The 10,000-nt window shown below is 30.3% G+C and overlaps 1 protein-coding gene across 1 annotated transcript in view; it reads left to right on the top strand.

The window, feature by feature from the left end:
• The first annotated feature begins 6,761 nt into the window (after positions 1-6,761).
• Positions 6,762-10,000, top strand: part of LOC118439949 (E3 ubiquitin-protein ligase AMFR) — a 44,826-nt gene continuing 41,587 nt past the window's right edge. Inside the window, exons 1-2 of the mRNA XM_035862240.2 lie at positions 6,762-6,932; positions 8,242-8,671. The gene's annotated coding sequence lies outside the window, so the exon portion shown is untranslated. The remainder of the gene's footprint in view (positions 6,933-8,241; positions 8,672-10,000) is intronic.

Genomic DNA, 10,000 nt, shown 5'->3' with positions numbered 1-10,000 from the left:
GAGAGAGAGAGAGAGAGAGAGAAAGAGAGAGAGGGTGAGTGAGAGTGAGAGGGTTGGGGGGAGGAGAAGAGGTATAGAATATTGCTTGAAATTGAATTTTAATTCTTGTTTCATGAAAGAAAAATAGAAAAGCTTTAACGAAGTACTCTTCCGATAATAATAAACTATTATTGTACTTTTCTTTTTTCTTTCTTTTTCTCTTTTTTTTTTTTCTTCTTATTCTGTTTCTTTCTCTTTTTATTTATTTATTTTTTTTTCTTTTTTTTTCTTTTTTCGGAACATCCTACGTACCGATCGAATTTGCCGATTTTATTGTTTTCTAATTGTGCACAGACAATGGATAATGTATGTAAAAAAAAAAAAAAAAAAAGAAAAAAAAAAAGGAGAAAGAAAGAAAAAAAAAGAATTGTACGCGTATGTCCGCGTATCTTCTCTTCGTTTTTACGATATTAAAATAGTATAAGAAAGTTTCGAAATATTTGTTCCTAGAAAAGTTTCTTTAGATATCCCGCTATCGAAATAGAAGTACATGTAAATCGTAACCGGCTAATGTAAATTAACCTTGCTGGTTCGGGAAAACGCATATGACTTAGCATATACTTACTCGGACTAATAGCACTGCGTTGCAGGTACTTACTTAACAGCCTTAGAATGAGAGAGAGAGAGAGAGAGAGAAAGAGCAATAAGAGCCGGCACGGTGTGGACAAAAAAGAAAAAAAAAAAAAAAAAAAAAAAGAGAGAAAAAAGAGAAGACTCTAAAGAAGACTGCCTTGAATTAATAAATAATGATTTTTGCCTATTCCCTCGAAGAGGTCATCTCGATGGATCTTTTACTTTTAATGTCCTTACCTCGTAAAAATCACTTGCGTCATTGTGATCCATGAACGCGTAATAGTTGATGATAATAATGATAGAAATAGAAAGTTCTGAATGCATTATAGATATGCATGTAATATATGTAATGTTAACTACGGGAGAAACTACGGGAACGTTCGAACTTATGTAATTTTTCTTTAAAAAATATAAACGAAAATGTCTTTGTACCTCGTCTACGTTTACGTTCGTCGTTTGCATTTATTAAAGAGATAAAAAAAAAATGCAAAAACGTTACGATGCATTAGATAACATTAATGAAAAAGACATTCGTTTTTTGACAAAATAAAATTATATTTTAACATTCGTGACTTTGTTGAGAGTATGATAAATATGTTTGTTTGTTTTATGTGTATGTGTATATATGTTTTCGTGTTAAGAAACATAATATTATTAAATACAATTGTAACGAAGTATAATACTTTGTTTAAAATATATTTACGTTTATTTAGTTTCTTTTTTTTTTTTTCTTTTTAATTACAACTATAATTCGATATATAATATGCAAAAGTATAATAATTTATTTATATAGAAATGACAATATCGAAATCATTCGTCTTCATAGAATCGAAACGTAGATGGCAGTAGTTTCCTTTGAATTTGCATATGGTAAAACTTTTGATGCATTGATACGTAATAGCTGAATAATCCGATAGATGTCAGTGCAACTGATTGCTGCATTTTTTTATGAATCTTCTGGAGGGCACCAGTTGTTACATCTTCTCTCAAGATAGATTAATTTCATTAATAGATTAATTTAATTAACAAAGTATTTGTTAATTTAATAATAAAAATGAAGTGGGTCCTTGACAGATTTCCTTCCGTCCTCATTTCACCTTCGTATGCACTTTAGTTTAATGCACCTTCGGTGATCCTCACAATTGCTACATCTTATAAATTTTCTTATCTATCACACTGATATAGAATTTTAATTGAATAAGAATAAAATTATGAATTTAATTGAATTTCAATTAAAGGAAAATATTCGAAAAAAAAATTTATAACTATCTTATCAAAAGAATTTGATTTTTATCAAAATAAAATTTATGGTACTTATTATCAAACTTTACTAAAGGGAAAAATTAAAATATTTGTAAGAATAAAATTCTGAATTTAATCGAATTTTAAAAATGAAAGAAAATTACAGAATTTACGACTCGATTTTAATAATAAAAATGGACATTCCTGTACTCATGACAAAGTGAGATCAGAGACGGGACATCATGTCGTTTCAATTTTTCAAATCCACCCTTATATCTGTCATTGTAAGATCATTTCGATTGATAACATGATAAAATTAAAATACGACTAAGAGCCATTCTTTTTAAAAGTTTCTAGTGAACCTTTGAAAATAACTCAGTAATCTATATTTAGCATCTTGTATTATAGTTTATAAGAATCTCTTCGATATATAGCTTTTTCCTTGCTTCGTACCATAATCATTTTATCATTTTCATTTATTTATATAATATAATATCATATATATATATGTATATATAGTATATATAATAATAATAATAAAAAAGCTATAAAACGAAACAAAAAAAAATATTAAAAACAAAATACTATCTCAGGGGATTCCATAATAACGATTAAATAGACAACGATTAATTTAACAACGATTAGAATTAAAATCGTCCTTGATTCTAAAATATAGAAAATAATCGACAATCCTAATGCAACTTTGAATAGAAAAAAATCCGAAGTTCTTCGCATAGAAAATAATTCATTGAAAAGTCACAGGGAAATTGATCGATATATTAATTATTAAAAAATTTCTTAGTTAAAAATTAATTGATTAGTTTTTATAGAATCTACGTTTTATGATTTTAGAAATCTTTTTGTCTTCTTCTTTGTTTTTTTTAGAAATGCACTTTAACACGACTTATCTCTTTGAAAAGGAATAAATCAACTTTTCTATCTCAAAAATAATGACTCCATTCGATCTTTTTTTTTATTTCGAAAACAATGATTCCGCTTGACTTTTCTCTTTCAAAAGTAATGATTTCATTCGACAGTTTTTCCTTCAAAGGCAAAAACCTACGTATGTTGGTACATTTCCTTTATCAATTCAAATTGATTAAATATTTTAATTAATTTCTACATAAAAATGTAAAGTTTAAATTCTCGGACGCTCCTTCTTACAAACGACTCTCTTTGATTATTACTTTTATCATTTTCATTTATTTATAAAATATAATAACATCATATATATGTGCTCATAATTATGAAAGTGGTCTAAGTCAATATTTCAAAAAACTTACTTTATCACTTATTTCACATCAACATTATCTTAAACTATATGTATTTAATCTAATTTTTACAATATTGTCAAAAATGAATCTTTAGATAGTGAATGTAATTTTAACGTTATGCGGAATTCATTTAGTGTTAATTATGAAAGTGGACTAAGTCAAAAATTTGAAGAAATTACATATAAACATAACTTGAAAATGGCGCGTGGTCCTCTTCGACGCGTTTCTGAAATACATAGTAGTTCATTTAATTTGCAAAAAGCACTTCCATACCATAAACTCTTTAAGATAGTCAGGTAGTCATATAGTCAATAGTCGGTATAGTCATTATAGTCAGTATAGTCCTTATAGTCATTTATAGTCCTTATAGTCATTTATAGTCATTTATAGTCCTTATAGTCATTTATAGTCCTTATAGTCATTTATAGTCATGTATAGTCATGTATAGTCCTTATAGTCATTTATAGTCCTTATAGTCCTTATAGTCATTTATAGTCATTTATAGTCATTTATAGTCAATATAGTCAATATAGTCAGTATATTCCTTATAGTCATGTATATTCATGTATATTCAGTATAGTCATTCATAGTCATTTATAGTCAGTAGTCATATACTCAATAGACAGATAGTCAGTAGTCAACAACTTTCACTATATATACAATTTTCTACTATCATAGGAATTACCGCGATTAGATAAACCGTGTTGTGATGATACTATTAACCCTGTGAATACCATGGGCTCACATATGCGTCCAGCGAAAGCTACCGATATAGATTATGGAAGCAAATACACGCCTGGCAAAAATGATTAGTGTACTGTGGTCGAATGTATATATTCGGCAATTGTTTCTATTGTGTGAAAAAGTATTCAGTCTCCACCGTGCCAGCCGTGCGCTGTCCGTACGGACTGCATACGAACCACGAATATTTAGCACTCAAAGCGTTAAGCACACTTCGCATCGAAACACGGAACGATATTAGCTTGGATTTGCAATATCAGCTTTGTACATTGGAAGCGATAATAGATTTACGTGTCCTTATCTCTCATTGCTAATGTCCTTGAATATAATATATTATGTATATACTATATACATATTATGTATATAGTGTATATAATAATAATAATAATAAAAAAGGCCATAAAACGAAACAAAAAAAAATATTAAAAACAAAATACTTAATATTCTGAATCACTATTGCTATCTATCTTTTCATTTGTTTTATCCAAACGTTTTGGATTTTATTCATTCCTATTCACGGGATTAAACATTTATTGACATATAATTTTCTGACAAAAGAATAATACATTTGCACGTAAAAATAATATTCAATGGAAAAAAAAAGAAAAAAAGAAAAAAAAAAAAAGAAAAAAAAATATACTTCTTCGAAAAGTGCTCTAATTTTTTACTCAGTCATTTATTCACCGAATTTCACTATTTTGACCTCTCACGTTACGTTAAATAAAACCTTTCGCATTTCAAGATGTTTAATACAATGAAGACACGAATAAAACATCGACATTAATTCTCGAGTCAGTTCGCCGTTGGATTTCGACTTATAAACATCTGCTGCTTTAAACGGTGAGTGAAAATCAATAAATATTCATTGAACATATCGATGTCTATAAGACAAAAATTAACCAAATGGCGAGATCTTGCTAATTAATATTATTTTCTTTATAATTTTCTATCATCGTTTTTTTTTTAATGCTGTAGATATTTACATTGTAAATAATTAACAATCTTAATGACTGCTTAAACAAAAAATTTTTTACCTAAACGTGTAAATTTAATTAGAAAGAAAATATATATACATATACATATATATACACACACACACACACACATGTATATATATATATATATAGAGAGAGAGTTTGTAGAACAAACATAAACACTTTTTTATAAATCTTAGTACATATCTTAAAAAAAAAAAAATGCACATACATATGTTTTCTTTAATTTCCTTTTATTATACGTATCTTCATTAAATAGAAACGAAAGGAAAAATAAATTTACAATAATTCGTCAATCCTCGATTATTAGGTTAAGCGTTTGTGAGAATAATACTTATACAACAAGGTATAACTTACACAAAATTGATATTATTCATGCTTACATGTATATGCATTATGCCGTAGACAATATTTCTCTTTATTACGTTTGTAGTTCATATTTAATTCATACTTGTCGCTAAAATCATAACGTAAGGTGACGAATAAAATATACGTCATACGTAAGAAAATTCATTAATCGAAGCGTATTATTCTGCAATCTATTCTTCTTTTTTTTTTCTTTTTTTTTTTTAAGAATGATGTTTTTAGAATATACGTCTTTTTTACCAACCAATCAAAATTTATCACATAGTTATACGCTTTAATTTGAAATTTAACATCATAGCTAATATAGTTTATGTCTTTTTCATGAAAAACATCTTTCAAGAAATTAATCGATCATAATCGATATTAATATATAACAATACTTTTAATAGTATAACAATCTTAAAAAACTAAGTTTAATTAAGGATAATAATATTAGATTGGAAACTTTGAAACGGGCATTTTTGTTTAGTTATTTATTTTCATTCAACGCCCGTTTCATAGTTTCCAACCTATATATATATATATATACATATAACAGGCCTTAGTGCAACGTGATTCGTTTCGTAACACGTGATATTTTTTTTGCGTTAAATGTAAATGCTTTTAATATTGATATATCCTTATAGATATGATATTTCTTGTAAAATTTTCAATTTAATAAAAAAAAGAATAATTGTTAGTAAATAATAAAAAAAAAGAGAGGAAGAGAGAGAGAGAGTCGTATTTATTTGTTAGATGAAATGACAAATCATATTAATCATTTTTAGGTTAAACCATTGTAAACATGAGAAAAAGTTTTTTTCTCACCTATTCTTATCGATTAAATATATAACATTTTATAGGAATAAGTCTGCGTCACGAGTTCTATATTTGACTGTGTCTTCTATAGATTTAACTGTCTCTTCTTCTTGACTCCTTTGACCGAATTTGTACGCTCGAGCCTTATCGTTCTCGCTCGTTCGTAATATATCTATATATATATATATATACAGATATTTTTTTTTTTGTAATATCGCGTTCAAATGAGTGACAATGCACGCGATTGGTTGAACGTAAAACGTAATTCATAAGAATAATATCTTTACTTAATCTTCTCGAAGTTACGACATAAAAAAGAAAAAAGAAAGGAAAAAGGAAGAAGAAAAAAGAATATAATCAATTATGACAATAACGTCGATGTTTTTCCATTATGGCATATATATCTTACGTATTACAAAACACAGACATTGTTACGTCTTCGATGATCGTAAAATCATCGAAAGTTCGCGTTCGACGAAGTCATTCGGCGAAGGTTACGTCTTATGTCCGTCGTTAGCGCGAGTATTCGTCATGAAACGTAGCGCCATCTAGTTAGCGCCATTTTAGTTAGCGCCATCTAGTTAATGTCATCTTAACGAAATCTTATCGACCGGTACTAATAGGCAACGCCTCTATCTATAACACGACGCGTCGTTGTTTTTAACGTGCACACTAACGCCATCGTATTAAACGGTGCCGGCGCAAAGAAGGAACGAAGACTCAGACCGTGTCACGCCGCGCAATAAGCCGGTCGATTCGCGTTACCATTCGTACGTTTCTCACCTGTATCATTTCTTCGGATATAACGTCGAAATATATACATATATCTCGAACCTTATAATATTTTCAAGTTCGACGATTAGTGCGACAAAATAATATAAACATATAAAGATCATTATCGAAGGTTTATTTGCAAACGATTTCGTTAATTCGCGACATATTCTCTTTCCTTTCTTTCAACCTTTTCATTTTTTTACTTTTTTTTTTTTTTTTTTTTATTTCTTTCTCTTTCTCTTACACAATTGACAAAACGAAGAGATATCACAAACGTAGGTCGTACACTCATCGAAACACATATTTTTCATTCTAATTTTTCTTTAACTTTGCTATCTTATTTCTCTCTCTCTCTCTCTCTCTCTTGCTCTCGTTTCCTCGCTTATTCGTTCTAGCTCTCGTTTCTTTTCTTCAGCCCTTTTCTCTCTCTCTCTCTCTCTCTCTCTCTCTCTCTCTCTCTCCTTTTTTCTCTTTCTCATCTGCATACGAGTAATACTGACTCGTGCTATGCGGATACCTCGATAGGCTGCCGCCACTGCTGCTGCTGCTACCGCTACCGTGTCACATGGGGCGAGACTCGCTGGCTCTCTGTCTCTCTCTCTTTCTCTCTCTCTCTCTCTCTCTCTTTCTGAAGGCGTCATATCGTCGTAGAATGTGTAACCGTCGACAACGAGATAGTAATCCTCATTATTGTTGGCAACCGTGACTTTAACGGTGAAAAGGAACGAAAAAGACTAAATATCTCTCTCTTTCTCTTTCTCTTCCTCTCTTTCTCTCTCTCTTTCTCTCTCTCTTCCTCTTTCTCTCTCTCTCTCTCTCTTTCTCTCTCTTTCTTACTTTTATTTTTCTTATTTCTATGCCCTTTTCTCTGTCTTTCTTCTGTCTATCTCTCTCTTGTATATCTCCCAATTCTATCTACTATCCTTGTCGTTCTCATTAGCGAATACTCGCTCGTTGGTTGGTTGGTTGGCCGGCCAAGTCTATACTTCTCTCTCTCTTTCTCTCTCTTGTATTATCTCTCGCTTCCTCCACCACGAGCTTCTCTCTCTCTCTCTCTCTCTCTTTCTCTCTCTCTCTCTCTTTCTTTCTCTCTCTCTCTCTCTCTCTGCCTCTGCCTATCTCTTTTATACCTTACATTGCCTCCCTTCTGTGCAGTGTCCTGTCTAGCGCGTGAGACCGTTACTACGCTCGTTTATATTTTCGTGGTAATATACAGTGATAAATTGTGCGCGAAGTGAACCGCCTGGGAGAGTAAAGGACAGAGATAGAGAGAGAGAGAGAGAGACATAGTTACATACATAACATACATACATAAATACATACATTATTATATATACTTATACATCATATATATACATACATACATACGTATATACATTATTATATATACCTATACGTAATATATATATATGTATATATATGTATATATATATATGTAGATATATATATATCACGCACGCGGTTAGACGACGGATGGAACGACGCTGTTGGCAGTGAACGACAACGACGGCTAAGACGAGGACGAAGACTTTGAAGAAGACGAAGAAGACGAAGAAGAAGAGAGATAGATAGATATCGTCGGAATAATTGACGCCTAGTTTCTTTTCTCGTCTGGTTGTTGTTATTGTTATTATTTTATTGTTTGTTGTCGACGTCGTCGTCGTCATCGTCGTCATCGTCGTTGTGTTCATCATCATCATCATCATCATCATCATCATCATCATCAACAACAACAACATCATCGTCGTCGTCATCTTCACAATCAACTTCGTATCGTCGTCGTATTATTTCTTGATGTTTTACCAACGTTATCACATCGTAAAGGAAGATACCGATCGACACCACCAACGTGTGTGCTTCTTATAAAGGGTGAGTCCATCATACGTCATTCTCTATCTTTTACTCTTTTTCTCTTTTTCTCTTTAATATACATTACGTACAAATATATATATTTATATATGCATATATATATATATATATATATATATACATATAAATATATATATATAATTTCATCGAGAACCTTGGTATCGGCCAACCACGAACGGTCCACTTCGAAGTATCGCTCGATACGACTTTAAGGGACCTTTATCTATGTGTGTGTGTATATATACATATATACTTTTTCTTTTATATATATATAGATATAGATATATAGATATACACTAACACACATACATACACCTGTGCTCTCTTATCACACACACACACACACACACATCATATATACATACATGTACGTTTCGTTCTTTCGTCCTATTTTCACTTATTTATTTTCATCGTCGTTTATTTTTCTCTCTCTCTCTATCTCTATCTCTTTATCTCTCTCTCTCTCTCTCTCTCTCTCTCTCTCTCTCTTTCTCTATCTATCTATCTATTTCTTTCTCTCTCTATATCTCTCTGTTTCTCACAGCTATTATATTTCTTTCTTTTATTTATCTTTTCTCTTCTTTTTTTTTCTCTGTCTCTTCTCTCTATCTCTCTCTATCTATCTCTCTCTCTCTATTTCTTTTTCTTTTTTTCTTTCTTCCTTTCTTTCTATCTTCTTCTTCTCTCCCATCATCATGTGAAATCATTTTACTCGATGACGGAATAATATTATCTAATAATAATTTTTATTATTACACGTATTACTACATTTACTTGCTCGTTAAGGGTCGAACATTTTTGTGATATAAGATCTATGAGTGTGAATCATTCTGTTTGTGTGTGTTTTTTTTGTATGTTAATGCGTGTATTTGTGTTAGAAAGAGAGAGAGAGAGAGAGAGAGAGATGTGGATAGATCGTGCGCAATGAACAACGACGTACTCTCTTTGACACATATATTGTATATATGTATATTCATACCACACACCTTCACACGTATATGTTATATATAGCATATTATATACATATCACACATACTCCATATACATATGTATGTATGTACATATGTACGTATGGATATATATATGTATAGATGCATTTATGTATGTATGCATTTATGTATGTATGTATGTATGTATGTATGTATGTATGTATGTATATATATGTTGCATATATAGCACGAGATGAATTTTACGTATGCGAAATCGTCTAGGAAATTTTACAATTTATTCTCGCTTTTTTTTTTTTTTTTCATTTTTTCTTATTGTTAAAATCTTTTTTCTATTTTTTTCTTTGTTCTTTCTACTCTCTTTCTTTGTTTTCTTTCTTTC

The sequence above is a fragment of the Vespa mandarinia genome, chromosome 14, assembly GCF_050613455.1.
Source record: "Vespa mandarinia isolate Hongniang chromosome 14, ASM5061345v1, whole genome shotgun sequence".
Lineage (NCBI taxonomy): Eukaryota > Metazoa > Arthropoda > Insecta > Hymenoptera > Vespidae > Vespa > Vespa mandarinia.
This window is presented reverse-complemented; position numbering and strand designations above follow the sequence as displayed.